The sequence below is a fragment of the Homalodisca vitripennis genome, chromosome 3 (assembly GCF_021130785.1).
Source record: "Homalodisca vitripennis isolate AUS2020 chromosome 3, UT_GWSS_2.1, whole genome shotgun sequence".
Taxonomy (NCBI): Eukaryota; Metazoa; Arthropoda; class Insecta; order Hemiptera; family Cicadellidae; genus Homalodisca; species Homalodisca vitripennis.
In genome coordinates this window covers 24,046,421-24,067,332 of record NC_060209.1, presented here as the reverse complement: position 1 = coordinate 24,067,332, position 20,912 = coordinate 24,046,421, and the positions used below count along the sequence as shown (strand labels likewise).

Sequence of the window (20,912 nt, the reverse complement as noted above, 5' to 3'; positions counted from 1 at the left end):
ACGCGAAATATAATATGGTGTACACCTACTTTATTTACTGTAACGGAAGTGATGTATGTAGTACATTTTGCAATCAGTTAATGTATTCAAAACTATTAGTAGAGTACATCGACGAGTCATAGAGACTAAAAATGTACGCTCAGATTACTGCATGATAAATTACACGATATTCATAGCGTGAAGTACTTATTAGTATGCTAATCTAGTGTAATTACATAACACAGATTATAAAGCAGTGCAATTAGAACTGTTATATAGTATCTTTATTTATAAATTACTATTAAAAATACATGTAGATAGTACAGTTTTCAAAAAAATCATCAGAATCATTAAAATAAGATTAACTTTACACTAAGACGTTATGTCATCGTGTTTGAACCTTAAACGATAGGAAATTACTGTAGCCCTAAGTATGTCTAAACGGTTTCTGTTGTTAATTTAATAGTTGTTTTTGTCTGGAAGTTAAATTGTTTGAAGGAGATCATTCATGTTATTGCCTCAAAGCAATCTAGCTCAGACCTCTTGTAAAAACTACCAATTCCACGTTCCTTCTCTTACGGTACTACATTGTAATGTACCATTTTCCATATACCATTTTATGGAATGACTTTATTATATTCAATATTTCGTAGGTGTATTAGTTTATATGTATTTTTATTGCATTGTTAATATTGAAAAAAATTATGAAATTAATTAACCCAAACATTGCTTTTTGTAATACCCTATAAATGTTTTCATTGAAATATCAGTGGGAGTTTGACTAGTTGGCTTACACTTTACAGGCAATTTTTTTGGAATATGTTTCCAAAAACTTTGTAACATAATTTATAATTCCTTATTCTGAAGGCTTCCTTGTAGGATCTCTATATATAACAACGTTATTATAAATTACATACGTTTAAATAGACAGGAAATATGAATTTTAATGTAATACATTAAGAAAGGGAACGTAGCAACTTAAGAGAGCATACATACTTTATACCTAAGATATCCTAGTTCTTCACATAATTTCTTCAAGAATACAAATTTAATAAAAAAAACACACTCGCGCGCGCGCGCGCGCGCGCACACACACACACACACACACACACACACACACACACACACACACACACACATACATACGGTTTTCGTGTCTCGATGTTTGGATATTTGATACACAACAAAACAAAACCTATTAGACTGAAATGTAGCACTTGCATTGCTTAGATATAGGACTCGAAACATAGGCATGTATTTAATATTACTCACAAATACTTTATTAATTTAAGATTTATTTATTTGGCGGGCTAAATTTGTCAATCTGATAGTCACGGACACACAGTATAACATTACTTAGTATTTGCAAGAATAGATTTATATTATCATTGTGTTATGTATATAGTATATATATATATATATATATATATATATATATATATATATATATATATACATTAAATTGTATAAATGGCAATAGCCTTATTTAATTTCAATAAACATTGAATCACAAAAAGTACTTGCTCCGCCGGGAGTCAAACCCGGATCTCTCACTTGCCGGGTGAATGTGCTACCATTACACCACAGAGCGCTTACTTTTTCCGATTCTATTATTTTGTATTTGGCCGTATCTGTCAAATATGCGTTTAAATAACTAAACTAACATCGGAAGACCAAATACCTGTCAAACGACTTTTATTTAAGTTAAATTGTATAAATGGCAATAGCCTTATTTGATTTCAATAAATTAAATACTTTCTGTGATTCTATGTTTGTTGAAATTAATTAAGGCTATTGCCATTTATACAATTTAATATATATATATATATATATATATATATATATATATATATATATACGAATATTATTAAGCAACCTTTTACTATACGTGGCAGCAATCACAAAATTTTCCTTATCTTAAGAACAAAATTGAGAATATATACAATATACATGTAAGGTAGTAAAAATTAACTGATTGAAAAACAGAAAAGCATAGGAAAATTACATGGTGTTTATACAATACATGGAAATCCAAATAATGAACATCTACTCCGTGTTAAAAATTTTATTAAAAAAACCGAATGCATTGAACCCGTTACGATAACAAATTTAGTCATGAAGCCATCAATATATCAAACACTATAAGCAAATGTGTAATACTAAACATCCGTCAAGGGGATATCGCATCCATTTTTGTGGATTGATGATTTATACGATACTGATTATGTATATAAGTGTTAGTATAATTCCTAGACTAAACCAAGGACTTCAGAATGCTTCTCATTCCAACGTATTATACATATATACAAGTACATTTTGTCCAAAAGTGTATCTACAAAACAATCACAATGTTATAGCTGACTAATGACACATACAATTCAATGTAATCTAAATGATTTCTAAAATATGCCTTTACCAAAAAGGTATCGTTTAAAACCGAATTCTGAAACTAATTGATATTGAAGGAATGTTTAAATTTCGAATCGGAAAAAGGTTAAAGTATATGCTACCAAACGATATAAATACATCAATCTATACTCCTTGTTTTATTTTATCACTTTCTCAAAACTTAAAAATCTTCTATAAGGAAAAGAATGTACGCAAACATGTTTGCTGGCTTTTCTGGTTTGCTGGGTTTTCTGATGCGTATTGGTTTTACATGTAACTTTATTATAAAATTGTACATATATTGGTTATCGGAATAGAAAAGCAATCTTGTTGTCTGAAATATATTTAATTTCAACTAGAAGTGCAATATAGGCGCAAAACCTGAAATAAAACCCACTCGAAGTTTTGCTCAATAATGACCTGTATATTATGTATATTAGAAGGTCACGTTTACTTTACTTCCTCCGATTATTTTATATTTTGTTGTTGTTTGCAATTAGTAGAAAACTTTATCAATTTGTTACATTCTTGAGTACTGTAGTATATTATAACAATACAGAATTCTACATTGTAAATATTAAATAGGCATTTTAACTATGTGAAATTTGCTTGGTTATGTATAACTAACAAATATGTATAATGTGCTATATGTAATATACATATTAATATGTAATATATGTATAAATATGTATAATTAAGTTATGTGTTCATAAACTACACATGTAATTACACTTTGCTAAAATTAAAAGCATTTACTTATACTCTTTTTGAGCATTACTGTCTGTGCTACTATTCAGAGCTCTGGGGTGTGGGCAGACGGTCTTAAATAGAGGTTTATCAGATGGAAATGTAACTGTAATTTTCTGAGCGTTAGTGAAGGTAATGTTTATTTGAGGGTGTTTATTCATTGCGTAAAAAGAAAAAGTAATAAAGTGGAAAGTTAATGTTAAACGTCGGTGATAAGATTTGATTTCAGCGCCCTCTTGAGTTGTAGCACCCTCCTTACCCCACCGAAACTTTTATTATTTGTACGTTGCTATAAAACCTAAAAATGTGAATGTTTCATGTTGTAAAGTATCACGAGAAAGATTGTATTTATTGGCGTCATTTAAATTTAAAATGAAAATTATTTCTACATAGGCAAGAATGAGTGCTATAACTGTGCATGTCCAAACATAGAATTTGGCAGACCGTGGATCATTCATTTACCTGACATAATTTCCGTTTTGTTTATCATAAGGATATAAAAGTTATTTTAGTGTCAGTTTCATCTGTCAACAACACATCTCAAGAATGAAATGGGCTGTAGACTTCAAAGATTGCATGCAATTTTAGGGAAGCCTATTACGCAATACTTATGTGTGGAGTACTGCCACAATCTTTTTGGCTGTAGAATTATGGAGCATGTTGAATCTTAAATATATCATTAATTAGTATTCAAACTGTTTTTGTATTTTTAGAGGATTTTATTAAATGCTGATATTTAATGTTGTGTTATATTTTTTTAGATATATTATTTATTGGATGATGACTATGCGGTTATCTAAACTGAATTTTAAATGTTTTAGTTTGCCACTTTTTAACGTCATCAAATAGACAGTTTTTTCAGGAGGTCCTTAATAGAACGTAACAATACATAATTTAGTATTTCATGATTTAGAATTTGAAACTTTTTAGTGTTATTCAAGTTTCTTTATTTCTCTCCAATTTTGAAAAACTCGATTAAAAGTGTTCCTATCACACATTCCATGATAGAACCTTAGTAATAAGTTTGGGAATTTTCGTACCATCCCATGTTATAATAGGAATAATAATAACACCTCATTCGAAATTGTTATTTAAACATTTGGTTCACTCTGGAAGTTCGACTTAAAATAACTTACATCTTTGAGTACATTACACTACCTATAAGTGAATTTAAAAGATTATAGATAAGTTAATAAATTTAAGTCTTACAAAATCTGTGCATTTTTAAAGATGGCATTTAAAAAGTCTTTTGATTTTATTGGAGTTAATTTAGTACAGAGGGAGAAAAATTATTTTATGGTTACTTGATATGACTAATACAATATGAGTGCTCTGCTTTACCAGGTATACAACTCCCATAGTATAAAAAAGGACCTACTTTCAACTAGGAATTTCAAGAAATCCCAATAAACTTATATTAATAATAATATTAGCATATGCATATGTTCAGAGTGTTTGCAGTTGAAGTAAAAGAGATTTGCGGGGAATTAAATGCCAAGCCCTTGATTAATAATACTGGTTGCATTAAGAAAATTACTAGTAATAGAAATCATTACTTGGAAATATTTACCTGGGAAACAACGGTGCGGAAGCAAGGAACCGTTGGCGGAAGCCCAGTTAAACCTGCCAATCGTCGTCGTAGCTCACTCAATTTAGACAAGATCTCTCTGGACGTTTACGTTCCAATAGTTCTTTATGAACACTTGAGATCAATAATTTGTTAGATTTCTTGCTACTCCTCCTTCCCCAGTGTCTGTAAAACAATACAACAAGTTAAAATAAAATTATATATTAAGGTCAGATCCAGTTCTATAAATGCTGAAATAATAATTGCTTTGTTTTAAGTAAGTAGGACTTAAAGGAACCGATTTAATTTTGTTGTAAATTACAACTCTGGAATATTTTATCGCTGATAACATTCCAAATATCAACAAAAAAATGTAATAAAATACAAAAAAATAAAACTAATAGTTTCCCTTATTTAAATCCGATAGCATAAGTTAAATATAATATATACATATTTTATTACTGTTCAATCAGTTAATATTTTACATGTATTTACTAAAAACTATATTCACTAAACACATAGGACTATATCTGACACATTTAGTTATTAGTGTCGATGACACTTTATATAAATTTGCATCGACACATGCGGTAGAAATTTTTAACATTTGCTCTAATAATATTTTAATCTCATTATTTTTTTAAATATTGTTCTTTAGTGAGTTATGACGGAAGAAGTAGAGTTTTGTTTCAGCAGCTTTGGCCGAATATCGATAAGAACACTATGTGTTGCCTACAAGGAGGCGTTTCACAAAATCTCACTTTTCTCAGAAAATAAATATGTGGACCCTGTTTGTATTGGATAAAAATGGTTTATTCCCATCCGCCATCAACCCTGAATAAATGCGTATTTTTATTGGATTCACCCCGTATATGCAGGTTGTTTAAATAAGGGTGTCAAGAACTTTTGAGGGAGATATATATTTATCATTAAAAAAACAAAGTTATATACAAATGTTATATGGGGCGAGAAATATTTCATTTAGCCACTAGCCGAAATTTTTTTAGAAGTATTATTTCAGTAACTGGCCAAGCGAAAGAAGCCAAATTTGGTATATATGTTTTTAATTTGGCATATATAGCTGGAAAATTAAGAACAAAATAGTGTTATGTTCTTTAATATTAAAATATTGTGCCCATCCAAAACAAAAACTCAACATAGTTATAAAATATTTACCAGATAGTAACTACTTACAATTCCAACGGTATTTGGTTCAACGAAATCCGGTAATGGATAAGCGACTTTTTAAAGTTAGCTAGCACAGGCCAGGAGCAGCCCACAATTAGTATTTTAATAGGCATGAGCTATTTTACATAGGTTATACAAATTTTACTAGATACCAACTGGTTATAAATTTTTATAAGAATTCAAACGGTACTTTTTCTAACGAAATCTGTCCATGCATAAGCAAGCACGATCACTTTAAAAATACGCTTGCACAAGCCGGGAGCGCCAAACGCATCACAGTGAGGGGTATCAGTTGTTTTTTTAGTACAACTAAATGGATCCATGTTTATGAATATGTTTCCGCATATAATACTGGCGGCTATAAAAGAGTAATGGGAACTAAAAATATTGTTATACTTACCAGCTAGGTCGCTAACATTTGTGTACTAAAATTTCGACTTTTTCTTTGTAGATGGATTAATCGTTAATGTTTCACGACTTATGTGAAGGGATAAAAGTAGCACACGTTACATATAATAGCTATTATCACCTTATTCCTTCCCTGCAAAAAGTATTTTTTAATTAAATTTATAATGTATTGCCTTCGGATCCATGAAAGATTAAAAATCAAAGTTTTGACATCTGAGAACTGTTACCAAGGTCCTAGTAAATTTTATTATGCACACCTAAGTATGAGGGAAGGAATATTTTGGCCCCTCCTTTCGTCTCTACCATATTCATTCTAATTGTGTACAATTGTCCAATTGTATGACACCATAACAATACATATTTTTATGTATAAAGTGTACAGTGTCTAACCAACTATCACGCATTTGCATTAGTTCAATCGAATTTTGGGAAGCCTCTTGAAAGGTCTATAAAAAACATAACAACTTTACAATAGAATAAGTCTTACCTGCCGTCAGATGTAACTGAGACGTACACTTCGACTGTAATTAAAAGTATTTGTCATCGTTTAATAATAAGGGATAAGTTTATTTTAAGAACGGAAATGTGTTAAGTCAGATGATTCAATGTTAAAACACGTTCACGACGACGTGTACCAAATCTGGTACAAGTTATCTTTCACAACTTCCGTTGTGTACCCGATCGGGTGCACACCGGGCTTTCGTAAAGCGCGTTGTGCGCACAATGGGTTCTCGTTGCTATGCATTTCCTTATTGCGTTTTTATTGTTTGCATGTCTTTGTGGTTTGTTAAATTTGTTCCTGCGCTTAAATAAATAGCTTAGACAATCGTGTACCCCGTCGGGCACGACGTTTAATTAGTTTAATGTATTTATTTAGGTACATGGAGAAACATTTATCAAAAATATGTTATTTCAAATACATTTGAAATAATATGTTTGTGCGAAATTGCGAAGCCTACATACATTTCTCAGTATACTTAGACGTTTAACGTAAAAAACCTGTTACGGTTTTTTGCAATTATTATTGAAAAATACGACGGCATATAAAATGGTCCAGAAAAAAGATGTTGTCGTCAACGTGTTTCTCACCGTGTATATATCATAGTACTATTAAAATAAAAATAAAATATATTTAACTTTTGGATTGTTAAGGTTTACGATATAGTTGAGTTAAATTGTACCTTTACACAATTGATATTCAAACATAGTAATACGTAAGTCAGGCGTTATCCTATTTTAAGGATAAATAAATAAAATTTACTAACTCTACCAAGTTACAGTATAAATTAACATATTAAATTCTTAAGAAACAGTAACATTTATTCAACATTTATTACCTCGTATTAATAATATTTAGATCTCATTTGGTTCATTTGAGTACGACAACATTGAAATAATAAAATTAAAATAAGTTATATAGAAAGGTGTTTATAGAGCAAATATAAATCGAAAGATAGTGAATAGGTTAGTTTACACATGTCGGAGGTGTCAGGGTAAGTTTGGCTGTCAATTCATTTTGAAGACTACTCGTTAATTTTCTTTTACAACATGTCACCTTGTCGCTGTTACTCATGTTTACCCGTGTCACTAAATTTCATAGGATATAAAAGCACAAGTAATTTAGTACAAAACTTGTTTGGTTCCTACGGTTTACACAGGTGGGAAAGTTTAGTAACCTATCGTATGTTCAATCATTCGTTATTTCAGGTAGCCATAATGATGTAATATAACGTTTTGGTGCATTAGTGATTTATTTTCAATACAACCACATTTTAATGTTAAATGATGTACGAAAAATTTATTATTGTACCGATACTGTCATTTTTTGTTTCAATATCTTCAATAAATACTGACATAAAAGAAAAGGAAATATTTAAAAATATAAGTCATACAATATACCTGCATTTTCAGAAGAGAAACATTATAACGCAAAAAGCCGTATGTTAACCGATTTTAATCGTAAATACCTATAACACTTATAGTAGCTCCAGGCTATTCTCATCGGTTGACTTTAGTAGAACTTCAGCCAGTTTATGATAGTCGAGATTATTGGACAAAGCTTAACGTCCTCTTATTGCCCCAATAAAGCCATTATCACAGAGCCGATTTCAAGGAAAGCAATTGTCTTTATTATCTTCCGTGTAATAAAGTTGCCACAGTATAAATGAAACCGAGATAAATTCTACCCACATTACAACCAAATAACTACTTACTCTTTCTTCAATGCTGTTTTTCACGTACATACGTACACATACGTTTTTGCTGTTTCTCCTCAGTATTTTTTCATGTATTGTTTTTCTTACACTATGTGGTTATTACTTTAGATTTTTATATAAAAAATGTTGTTTTTAAGTAAAAGGGTAAATGATCGCTACTTTTAATTAAGGCTTGTTCGGTAATATACAAAGGAAAGTCAGTGTCTGAAGTATTCTGAGATCCAATACAAAATAACTGAATTATCGGAGGGATCAAAGAAAATTGAGAATTTTACATTTATCTTAACTCAGTTCCAACGTATGATCGAGAAAATAATTCTTTGCACTTGAGAGCACAAAAATTCAATGACATGCCTATTCAAATTATCTGAGATAGGTCACCCTTAGAATGAAAATGCCTGAACTTGAGTGAGTTAAAAACACAAAATCTGAGAAACTGAGGATGTCCAGTAAATGCATTTTGTATCAGTATTGCACGTGAAAGCACAAGAATTCATGGACATGCCTATTCAAATTATCTGAGGTAGATTAGCAGGGCCCCATCCAATACTCAGACAAAGGATCATTAACTCATTAACACACTTGGTGAGGAAGTTTATATATATATATATATATATATATATATATATATATATATATATATATATATATATATTTGTTATTCAATGTTTATTTAAATTAAATAAGGCTATTGCCATTTATACAAATTTAATTTAAATAAAAGTCATTTGACAGGTGTTTGGTCTTCCGATCCTATGTTAGTTTGGTTATTTAAACGAATATGTGACAGATACGGCAAAATACAAAATAATTGAATCGTAAAAAGTGAGGGCTCTGTTGTGTAATGGTAGCACATTAACCCGGCAAGTGAGAGATCCGGGTTCGAGGCCCGGCGGAGCAAGTACTTTTTGTTATTCAATGTTTATTTAAATTATATATACAGGGTGAATATAAAGTCAGGAAACCCCCCTCTATTTTCTTCTATAGGTAATATAAGGAGATATCCTTTGGGTAGTGGTGCAATGTGGAAAGGAAGTTTCATTTTATGACATTGAACATTTTTTTTTGTCCCCCAAAAATGCGAAATTTTGGGGGCACCCAAAAATTTCAAATGTAAACCCCTATCAAGTGACCCCTAATTTTAAAGAGCATGAAAAAACTTAAATAGTAGTGAAAACCAGAGATTGCTATCTCTTTCCTAATCCGAAATAATAGCCAGTATTACCAAAACAATTTTACACCACGTCACGAAGATACGAAAGTGACAATGTTCCAGCTGCATGATCAGCTGTTGGTGTCAGCTCTACTGTCTATTATAAATAATAATGCATCAGCTGACTCATACTGCTTATTGTGTTCTGACGATTTATTTACATTGAGGTTATGTATACTGATGATAGTCCAGTTGATTTTGATGTGAATATTTCTTAATTTTTGAAATCAATTCTCAAAAAAAAAAAAACTTTCCAAATAAATCACTGGATAAATAACTTTCTAAATCACTCTGTGCCAGAAATTCAAAAATGGCACAGAGTGATTTAGAAAGTTATTTATCCAGTGATTTATTTGGAAAGTTTTTTTTTTTTTTTTTTTTTTTTTTTTTTTTTTTTTTTTTTTTTTTTTTTTTTTTTTTTTGAGAATTGATTTCAAAAATTTTGAAATATTCACATCAAAATCAACTGGACTATCATCAGTATACATAACCTCAATGTAAATAAATCGTCAGAACACAATAAGCAGTATGAGTCAGCTGATGCATTATTATTTTATAATAGACAGTAGAGCTGACACCAACAGCTGATCATGCAGCTGGAAACATTGTCACTTTCGTATCTTTCGTATCTTCGTGACGTGGTGTAAAATTGTTTTTGGTAATACTGGCTATTATTTCGGATTAGGAAAGAGATAGCAATCTCTGGTTTTCACTACTGTTTAAGTTTTTTCATGCTCTTTAAAATGAGGGGTCACTTGATAGGGGTTTACATTTGAAATTTTTGGGTTGCCCCCAAAATTTCGCATTTTTGGGGGACAAAAAAAATGTTCAATGTCATAAAATGAAACTTCCTTTCCACATTGCACCACTACCCAAAGGATATCTCCTTATATTACCTATAGAAGAAAATAGAGGGGGGGGGGGTCCTGACTTTATATTCACCCTGTATATAAGCGAAACTGAGTTTGATGAAGGTCCACGTGAACTTCATGAAATTGGTTGAGCGTTAGCGAATATTTTTACATCGGTCGTATGTGTAAGCATGATCACATTGAGAAAAATGGAGTAAAATTATAATAAATAAATTTGTATGCAACTGCATATATATATATATATATATATATATATATATATATATATCTTTGTGTCGTATAATCTGAGACAAAACCTTGTTATTTTACTAAATATGAATAATTATAGTTTTAGATTATTCACCGCTCAATTATTAAGCTTATAGAAATGGTATATATCTATAACTAACTTGTAACCTTCGTATTACCTGTTTAATATTTGAAAATGTAGTCCAGTTGTCTAAATTTACTTTTTAAGTTGATTAACCAACTATGTTTAGGCATACATATTAGGTTATAGCAGTAAATCTCATTCGAATAACTGCACTATGATGATATATTACATAGCTACGCGTTTAACACGTGAAGTGTAACATTTCATAAAAAAACTTTATTCAATTGGTTTTTAGAGCAATGTTCATTAAACGCTCTAAAGCTAATCATAAAGGGACGTGTGAACTTTCAATTAATGGTTGCAGACAGCTACGGCAGACAATCGCACTCAGTTGGCAGGCTATAACATGGGTCGACGTGTTTATGAAAAGGACAATTAAAAAGAATCCGGGTGGGTGTTACAATCGTCGTCACATAGATTGTTGTGGGGCTGGCGCGGGGGGGGGGTTGAAACAGGGCACAAACAAGAGAGGCAAACGATCGTGACTGGTAATTGGTTTAACACCGATAATAACGCTGTTGCTTATATGCAATATCTAATTCCACATTAACATGGACCGGTTGAACATAATTGAATCAGTGTGGCGCCGAGGGAGCCGTGACGTGAGGGACTTTTATCGGCGCGGGGTTGGCAGCGCGGGGCTGTGAGGGTGGGCGGTGCGACTATCACCACCGGCCAGTCTCGTCAGGTCTGCCGCACGTTGAGGCCGCACGCGCTGTTGCGGTGGTACGACTGTTAGAGTACTGTACTTGTGTGAGTGTTGTGGCCGACTGTCCATGTGACAACTCCTGTTGGATATTGACAGGTATGCCACATCACTGTATACCCAGTGTTGTCACTGCCATAGAGCCGTTGTAGACACATAGAGAAACAGAATACGTACTGATGCACCAATGGCACAGATGCTGTCTTCTTTGTGATGATAATCATAAGATTCAGTTTATCATTCTTTCACAAATATCGCAAGTAAAGTACTTGTTATAAATTCTAATAAATACAATATCAACAGCATTGACATCTTGTTTCACTGTTGTAAAAAGTCACTGTTAATAAAGGAAACAGTCCACCGTAAAAAAACACTCCATTAAACCGTTGATACGTACAATAAAAAAAATTATATCAATGATTAGTTATACTGCCTCTGACACTTGTGGTTTATAAATGTATTTATTATGCAATCAAATTAAAACAAAAACATCTTCATAATACACTTTGATATAAGATTAATTTTCTGAAATAATAACTAAATCCAATATTTATTATTGTCTGCAACTTAAAAAACCGTAAGGTTTTGTTTTTTGTTTTAAAGTTAATTAAACTGCTTTAGTTAGTAGAACATGCATTATTTAATTTATAAAAAAAATTAATTATCATAAATAACTCGTATTTATCGCATATATTTCTGTACAAAGAGAATAATATTAAATGAATTATACATCAAGAAAAACATCTAGATTTTACATGTATTAAGCATTATTGTAAATTTTAATACCTTATTAATAATTACATCAATATTACATATACATAATATACATCAAGTCACAAAGGAAATAGTATAAGGCATTGAGTAATCTATATGTCATGTAGCATATGACCTACTGAAATAAGTGTATTTTACCAGGTAACTTATAAGGAACATGGTTCATTTGACAATCCTGTTCAGTGAAAATGCGTTTTATGGTAACATAAGAGTTAACTATTAGACAGTATCATTATACGAAGGGGATAAATATTTCATAAATGCTAGCAACAATAATATTAGTGATTGTAGATCGCTACAATCTGAAGCTGTAGAAATAATTCATGCATTTATAAGTATATGTATAACATAGAGTGAAATCTAATTAAAAAAAAACTAATGTCTAAACGAAAATTAAGTCACCATAATTGAAGTTATTGTAGCATTTCAAACAAAATTGACTCAAGAACTAACTATGTTATCTGACACTAGTGTAGTGTATAGAAAATTTAGAAAATACTATTATGGTTATAATTAGATGCAATTGTTTCAGTCAATTACCATTATTAACAATATGTTTAGGTTCTATTTGAAATTAGTTTATGGTTATTAAAGGGATATCTTTTTTTACCAAGCATAAAATTAACTAAAATTAAAATTTAGAGACAAACCAATACCAGCTCATCAATAGCCACGTTCAACACGACACGGTCTCAGCAGGACACATGTTGCTTATATTAATTAACTACTCAAGCTATCTATTTCCCGGAGGTCGAAAAACATTACAATTGTATATTTTATACCAATAACACTGGGATAGAAGGAAATTTGTTCGCGAACTTATTTGATGAGGTTATCAGGAATTATAAATATTAAATATTTTAATGTACTAAGAGGAATAAAGACCCGGGTCCGGCTGGACCAGACTATAATTTCGAAAGTGTGCAATTTAAGTGTTTAAGTATCAAAACTAATGGTTACTTCATTGATTTTTAATCGTAAACTGTTTTAAAATGGCTAGTTACAAAAGTTAAAATAATAACGGGGACGACAAAATGAATAGTGTAACCTTTCGTAAAACGTAGGGCCTATAGTAAGAAAATTTTGATATTTATTTTTATTTCCTTTTTAGTCTCATACGGAGATATAAAAATCTTACATTTAAATTACTCTTTTTTAAGCTGTTGCAGTATACTCACACGCATTCTTCCTATAATCGTATTTCAGGAAATACGAGTAGCCACTCATTCATCAACCATGACTCCCACTCATTCATAATGACAACCGAATTAAATTCAAACGAATTTCCAATTTGCGACAATACTATAAATTTTATTATAATATTGTAAGTAGCTATAATTTTGTTTACATTACCGGATAAAACTTCAAATTGTACATATTGTTATTTTGGAGTAATGGAAAATCCCAAGATTGATTGAATGTTGATGAATACTACTCAGAATTATTACTAATCAACAAAATTATAAAAAAACGGCCATATATTTTTCACAATGTATGTAAAATTGTAACGTAAAATACCTGAGTGTTAAACTTAGCAATGCCATAGTGAGGGTAAAAAAAAACTATGAATTTGTGATTTACAATGCACAAATTTGTGATTTACAGTGCACTTTAATTCTGCTCATTATTTCTGTAACAGGCTACGTGATCTTTTGAATCTACAGGAATTGCGGATGTTGGAGCACTTCTGGTTAAAATTAATTATATTTCTAGTGCCATAGTTGAGTTTGTCTTGTTACCCCGACTAGGATAATGTATACCTACATGATCTCGGTTGGGCGCCCTAAGCGTTAGCCCTTGCACTTATATTTCTACATTCAGTCTAATGGGCAGAGTGACAAAGCCAAGCGTCCGACTGTCCCTTACTATCAATTAAAAAAACTATGCTTTCTATCTCGCGATCCTATATAAAGTTCCTTAAAATGATCTGTGATAAACCGGCGAGGACATACCATACTTCTGAATTAAGGCAAATAGTGAAAAAGCCCAGCTGCCGACTGGCCCTTATTATCACTAGAACCATTATACCGTTACATCATCACTATCTCAACCAGTTCTGAAAATTATGTGTGGATAAACCCATGAAAACATATCCTACTTCCGAATTAACATTATTATCACTATAACCATTATACCGTTACCTCATCACTATCTCAACCAGTTCTGAAAATTATGTGTGGATAAACCCACGAAAACATATCCTACTTCCGAATTAACGGATAGAGTGAAAAAGCCTAGCCTCCGGCTGGCCCTTACTATCAATACGACAACTATGCTGCTATCTCATCACTCTATCTCAACCTGCTCTGAAAATGGTGATTGGATAAATCCACGAGGACATACACTATTTTTAATGTACAGGACCGAGTGAAAAATCTGCATAAAGCTGTTGTGTCAACATACTTCAAAGCTCAAATTTTGCTTTAAATGTCTCCGTACGCCTATCTTTTATCCAGGAGGGCTATTGCAGTACAAGAAACTGACAACGATGATGTCACTGACACCGAACGGAACCGAGCCATTGGATTGGTGGATTCTCTGAGCAGTGCAATGATAAGCGAAATAACACTACCTCTCTTCAAGTCTAGGCCCAGGAGGACTATTGCAGTAGAAAAAAAACAGAAAACGATGATTTTGTCACTTACACCCGACGGAACCGAGCCATTGGACTGCAGGGTTCTCTGAACAGTACAAGGATCGGTGAACTAACACTACCTCCCTTCAAGTCAAATACCCTGATGATTATAGCAGATGGAGACGCTGGAGATGAAAAGATTTGGTCGTGATTCTTTGCAATTAGTTGTTTCCATATAAAACATAAAGGGGTTAGTCTACGTGTATCCGGACTTAAAATCCAGACTAAATTGTGTTGTATACGGTGCAACTCTGTCTACTGGTCTTAGTTCTACTGTCCACGATACGCCTACGTACGTAGCTTTGCCTGTATTTAAATTTATGTGATAGATACTGTTTATCTGTCATATGCAAGAGGTCTAATAATGTGTGTGATTACTTGCTTCTTATCTAGTTTTATTTTAATCAATTTGCTTTTAAAGCAATTACGTTTTTGCAAACCCTCTTTATATCAGCCTTAAGCCGTGTGTAATCGTTTTATATTAGTTTCGACTTGTAAGTTCTCCATCGTAATCTATACTATTTGTAACCATCACGGAAATTATCTGTACAGTATATTTATTATTATGATATAGATGTATTTTACATAATAAAATCGAAGAACATAAAGTATTGTCTACTATAAACAACATAATTTTGGAAGTACAGAAGATATCATATAGTAGAAATTATTGATTTCGAGGATAAAATTTAGCTAAATATATTCATAAAAGGAACAATGTATTCTTTAATTAGGTGAGTTACCGTCAAAACACGCATCAAAACATTAATGAACTTACTAAACGTATAAAACAATGAACTACGTTCTAAATTAAAATCCAATGATAGAGCTCTGATACTTTCCACTTACAGATAAACATATTTGGTTTATAACTTATTATCAATATTTTTATAGCTATTATTTTTATTTATAGTTATATTGTGGTATTAGCTCAACTGTGGTATATAACATTTTAAAAGTGAAATTTTAATATTGTAAATTACAAGCAATCAGTTCAGATAAGTGAATTTCATGCGATAAAAATGTGGGTCCGTAAACACATTCTTACATTATCAGTCGTATACTTTAAAATATTTAAAATTTGTTGCTTTTCTGAGTATAAACTCCCGGAGCCACCACAAGGGGGTTATTTTTCACCTGTATCAAATAGCTTTCTAACATAATTACACGCTGTATAGTTTAATTATGAGACATCGCTACGAAACAAGTCAAACAGACGTTGCTGAATTATTCTCTTCTCAGCTGACCCGAAAAATGATTCATTAAACTACGCAACTCGGGCTCTGATACATTTTACTTCGTCTGATCAATGCATTTCCTTTTACACAAACATCATCACTTTTCTAACAGGTAATGGTCTTGTAATGGCCAGAACGATGCGGCATTTTACAAGACATTGGAAAATGTAAATGTGTACTCATCCCGAAAAATTATTTATTTCTCTGATATTTACTATGGAAACATAATGCAGTAAACGTAGTAAACTACATCAATAACTATTTGAAATAATTTTCAATAATACATATTTGATAATAAATTACTTGTAATAAAAAGTTGTCTGGTTCACACCACATCAATATATCATTAGATAATTAAACTCTTGAAATATTCGTGGTAAGCTGTTGAAGGATATTTTCAGTCTAAAATTAATAACCAAACTCACGCCGACCAACAATCAAATTCTCGGTGTAAGCCGGAAAACGTAGATAACCGTAACAACACCCATAACTCAAATTTAAACCTACTGACTATACAATAATAACTAATGCAAATCAATTAAACATTATAATACTAGTATTACTGTCAAGTTTGTTTCGTTCTGTACATAGGAGACCTTAGTGTAAAATGGGAAAACAATAGGCTTCAAAACACATAACGAGTTTTGAAGATATTTTTTTATTTCCTGATAAGTATCAGGAAGTTAACCTTTATTGATATTTACTAAAAATGTACTTTTATATTCTTACAACCTAATAGTAATAACAAACGCGAGTAAATTTCTCAAGAGCAATAGGCTAAAGAAGTACGAGATATAATGCCCGCTTGGATGGTCAGCGAGTCGGACTAACAGACGTTTAGCGTACGGTCATGCCACAGGGTCACAGTTTAATGCTTTACTTCGTCCAGAAGATCCGTACTTCGTTAATGCCACTGAGACCTGCGTAGAGAACAAAAACATATAACGGAAGAGGAAATATTGAATATAAATGACATCGCATATTCCATGATCGCTGAAGTTACAAATCCAGGAATGTATTAAAAGGAAGTTTGGACTCAAAAGTCCAAACCATGACATCTGGATATTAAGAGAATGATGCTTTAAAGTCACTAATATACTGCCAGCCCAGAAAATCTAGAGAATCGAACGAAATACGTAGGAAATCAATCAATTCAAATATAAATAGCCGTCTCAGGGACTTATGCCACTTTTATAAATCTAGATACTAAATTAAAAATAATACATGTGTAGAATTACAGAATATGTCTAGTGAAGTGCAGTGACCAAATTGTTGCAAACTTAGGGTTAGCTAATATTTAAAAACTTGTCTTTTAGCTAAAATAAAATAGCAGAATCAATAAATTTGTAAAACATCAATTACAATCATGTGAGATTTTAACATTTCACATTTTTATTCATAGATTAAAAAGAAAATAATGATATAGTAGAAATTCAATGTTAAAGGTCATTGACAACATTTAATTTCAGCGCAAAAGCCAACTAGTTAACCGGATCTTGTATTATTTTAACATTAAACCTAACAATGAAAAAAACGTGAATATAATTACATATTTTTTGTTACATATGAATGTGATTATATCCAAAACTGGAATTTTCCTGAGCATCATTGTATGTCATAGGCTGACACAATGCGTCTTTTGTCAAACCTTGAATATTGATGCAATCTCTCTTTAAGACTTCAATCATGAGGAGAACATTAGTATGGACTGCCTAAATAAAATATCAGGACACACGTGGTGAAGAGAAAAAATTAAAGTGTAGGAAATTTTTACTGTCGGCTGACGCGCTAAATCCACAAGGAATCTGATAATTGAGAAATTCAATCAGATCAAAGAGATTTTTATTTCCGGAACATTATACAACGCATGGCAGAAGTCACAATTGTACTTTATACTTGCAAAATGTTTTGTCATAGACACTATTCCTATTCCATTCACCAGTTATTTCCACTTCCATCGACGGATTCAGTCAGTATTTTTAATTGGTGGTCTCCCAATCATATGTCAAAAACTCTTGAACATTATAAAATGTTTGTGACACTAAAAATCGTTTCAAACGAGTTTTTAACATCTTAAGCGTTGGGGTGCTTTTTATTGAATTTGGTAATTTGTTGACGAAAACGAAAAGAACCTGCCTGTAAAGGCAACCGTTCTGTGTCTACCAGTTCGGCAGGTATTTCATACACATGTATGTCTCGGCCATTCGTCTCGGCACATTTAGACATTCAAAACAGAGTTGTTTACAAGATGTAGAGACTGGGCAGCGTTAACAGTTGCAAATTTTTTAAGCTTCCTTGCACGACTCATTTCAACTAATCGATAATGCGAATCACTCAATCAATATGAATATGAATCACTCACTCAATAATGTGAACCACTCACTCAATAACGTGAATCATTTATTATGTAAGTGATCAACAAAGAGAAAGAGTTTAGAATATTGTTGTTAAGACGATTATTTAATAAACAGTTATATTTAGTACACGAATAAAAAAGTATTTTGTGTAAGATTTTTCTAATTAAAAGAACTAATTTGTTTGTATACTGTGTAGGGAGTAAAATACAGAAAATGTTATACAGAATAAGTAAATTATTCAAGAAAAGTACGCACAAAACTTAGTTGGCCGAACTGCCAGAGGCCTACCAGCTCTACTATGGCTCGGAGTGTACAGTTGGTACAAATTGTGTTGGTGGAGTTACAACGCTCGGGGCTGTGTCGGTGGATAGTGTGGGAGGGTTGGGTTTTGAGGGGGGAGGGGGCTAAAATTAATTTTGCAACCACTCAAACACGCACCGCTCGTTCCTGCATCATGTTGTTCTTTTACTTTATTTCTCTGGATAGTACTATTAGAGATAATAATTAATTCGCATCTCGCGTATTAAAACTAATCTAACAATCGTACAACAGTTGTAATAGTGATTTCTTAATTTATTATGAGGAATATAATACACATACATTTATATGTGCAAACGTGTACCTAAGTAATTTAAAGGACGGTTTTACAGCAGCTTTCCATCACGTGTAAATTTATGTAAAGTATATCATGTATCCTTGGAGCAAGGAGCAAGGTGTATTTATTACATTAAAATTACATATACAATTAAAACATTCATTAATCTATACTATTATATAAAAATATAATGGCGTTTGTTTGTGTGTGTGTGTGTGTGTTTTACTCTATCACGAAAAACCAACTGGATCGATTGTACTGAAAATTCTTCATGGGTCCCTGGTTAATATATAGGCCTCCTCCTATTTCAAAAACCCTTTCGAGCTACGACCCACTGGTATTTAAAGTTAGGAAGAATCCTACCTTGGTCTCTAAAGCTGCAAACATTAATTAAAATACAAAACAAATTTAGTTAGATGTAGAAACTTTTTTAAGTACAACATGGACTTAATAATGATTGTAAGTCGCAGGTGGTTGGTCGGCCAATGCAGACCTCATGTGATCTGTATTCTGTGGTTCAGTTTTAATAATATTGTTGTGTTTAGTATTTTATTAAGTGCATACTTTAGAGATAGTGAAGTTGACACAAAACATGGTGGTTGTCATTCTTGACTTGTGCAAGTCACAACTCTCTGATATGATTTGTTTATTTTAGCCTAGTTTGTAATTATGCTTTAAGTTAGTTATTTACCTGAAGAAGAGACCAGATTGCAGATCTCGAAACGTAGTGAATTTTCGTATCACTGAACGATGTAAAATGTCCGGAAAATCCTGTTTCCTTCACAATAATCCCTACGTCAAAAACAAACTTTAAACAAAGACGGCATGTACTTGTTAACGTGGTGGTTCGACTTTCAGATCCTCGAAATACCTTACTATTAGCATATCTCATATTCTCTAAACCACTTAAAAGGACTGAATGATACCAAAATGCACATGTTTGCATGTAAAAATAAAAGGAGTCAAAAATCTAGTAATAAATGCCTAAGCTTGGAATCAGAAATCATCGCCTATTTGAATATATGAATATACAACAGATAAGTAAAGAATAATTTTCCCCGTGTTTGTCGTATAGAATTATCAAAGCTGTGATATATATGTATGATGTTAAAAGAATAAACAGTATGTATTTTTTAAATGTTATCTGTCAACTCTTCAACAATATCTGATGAAACACCTTTGCAAATATAATTATAATTTTATTTTGCTTCAAACAGCTTCACAATAAAATATGTGTAAGCAAAACTTAATTCCAACTTTTATTATAATGTTTGTAAGGCTGTATATGTTTCATGTTCTTCTTTGTTAGTTTAAAGTAATTAACTTTTATTTATTGAATTTAACTTATCAGAAAATTTTTATTGCACTAAATTATGATATTCCGAAAGCGCAATGGAGCTTTTTGATGTTAAGCTTATTTATTACAAAACCTACGCTTTATTTAATAAATCTTAATAATGTATTACTTTTATGCAGCTTTTTTTGGTGTTTTGTAACCTAAAAAAATTAAAAAATAAACAACGAATATCAATACCTGTTATGTGTATATATTTACTTACTCTAACTGTACTACTTATGTCCTGGATGGGACATAAGACACACGGACCAGGCAAGAAGTCATCCGAAAGGGTGCCGGCCTGGGTCCTCCGTGGCCCG

General features: G+C 31.8%; 1 protein-coding gene across 1 annotated transcript in view; it reads left to right on the top strand.

Annotated features, from left to right (window-relative positions):
• Positions 1–11,644: 11,644 nt before the first annotated feature.
• The window catches only part of LOC124356692 (protein O-mannosyl-transferase TMTC2-like), a 573,220-nt gene continuing 563,952 nt past the window's right edge, over positions 11,645–20,912 (top strand). The window contains 1 exon segment of the mRNA XM_046807844.1: positions 11,645–11,756. The gene's annotated coding sequence lies outside the window, so the exon portion shown is untranslated.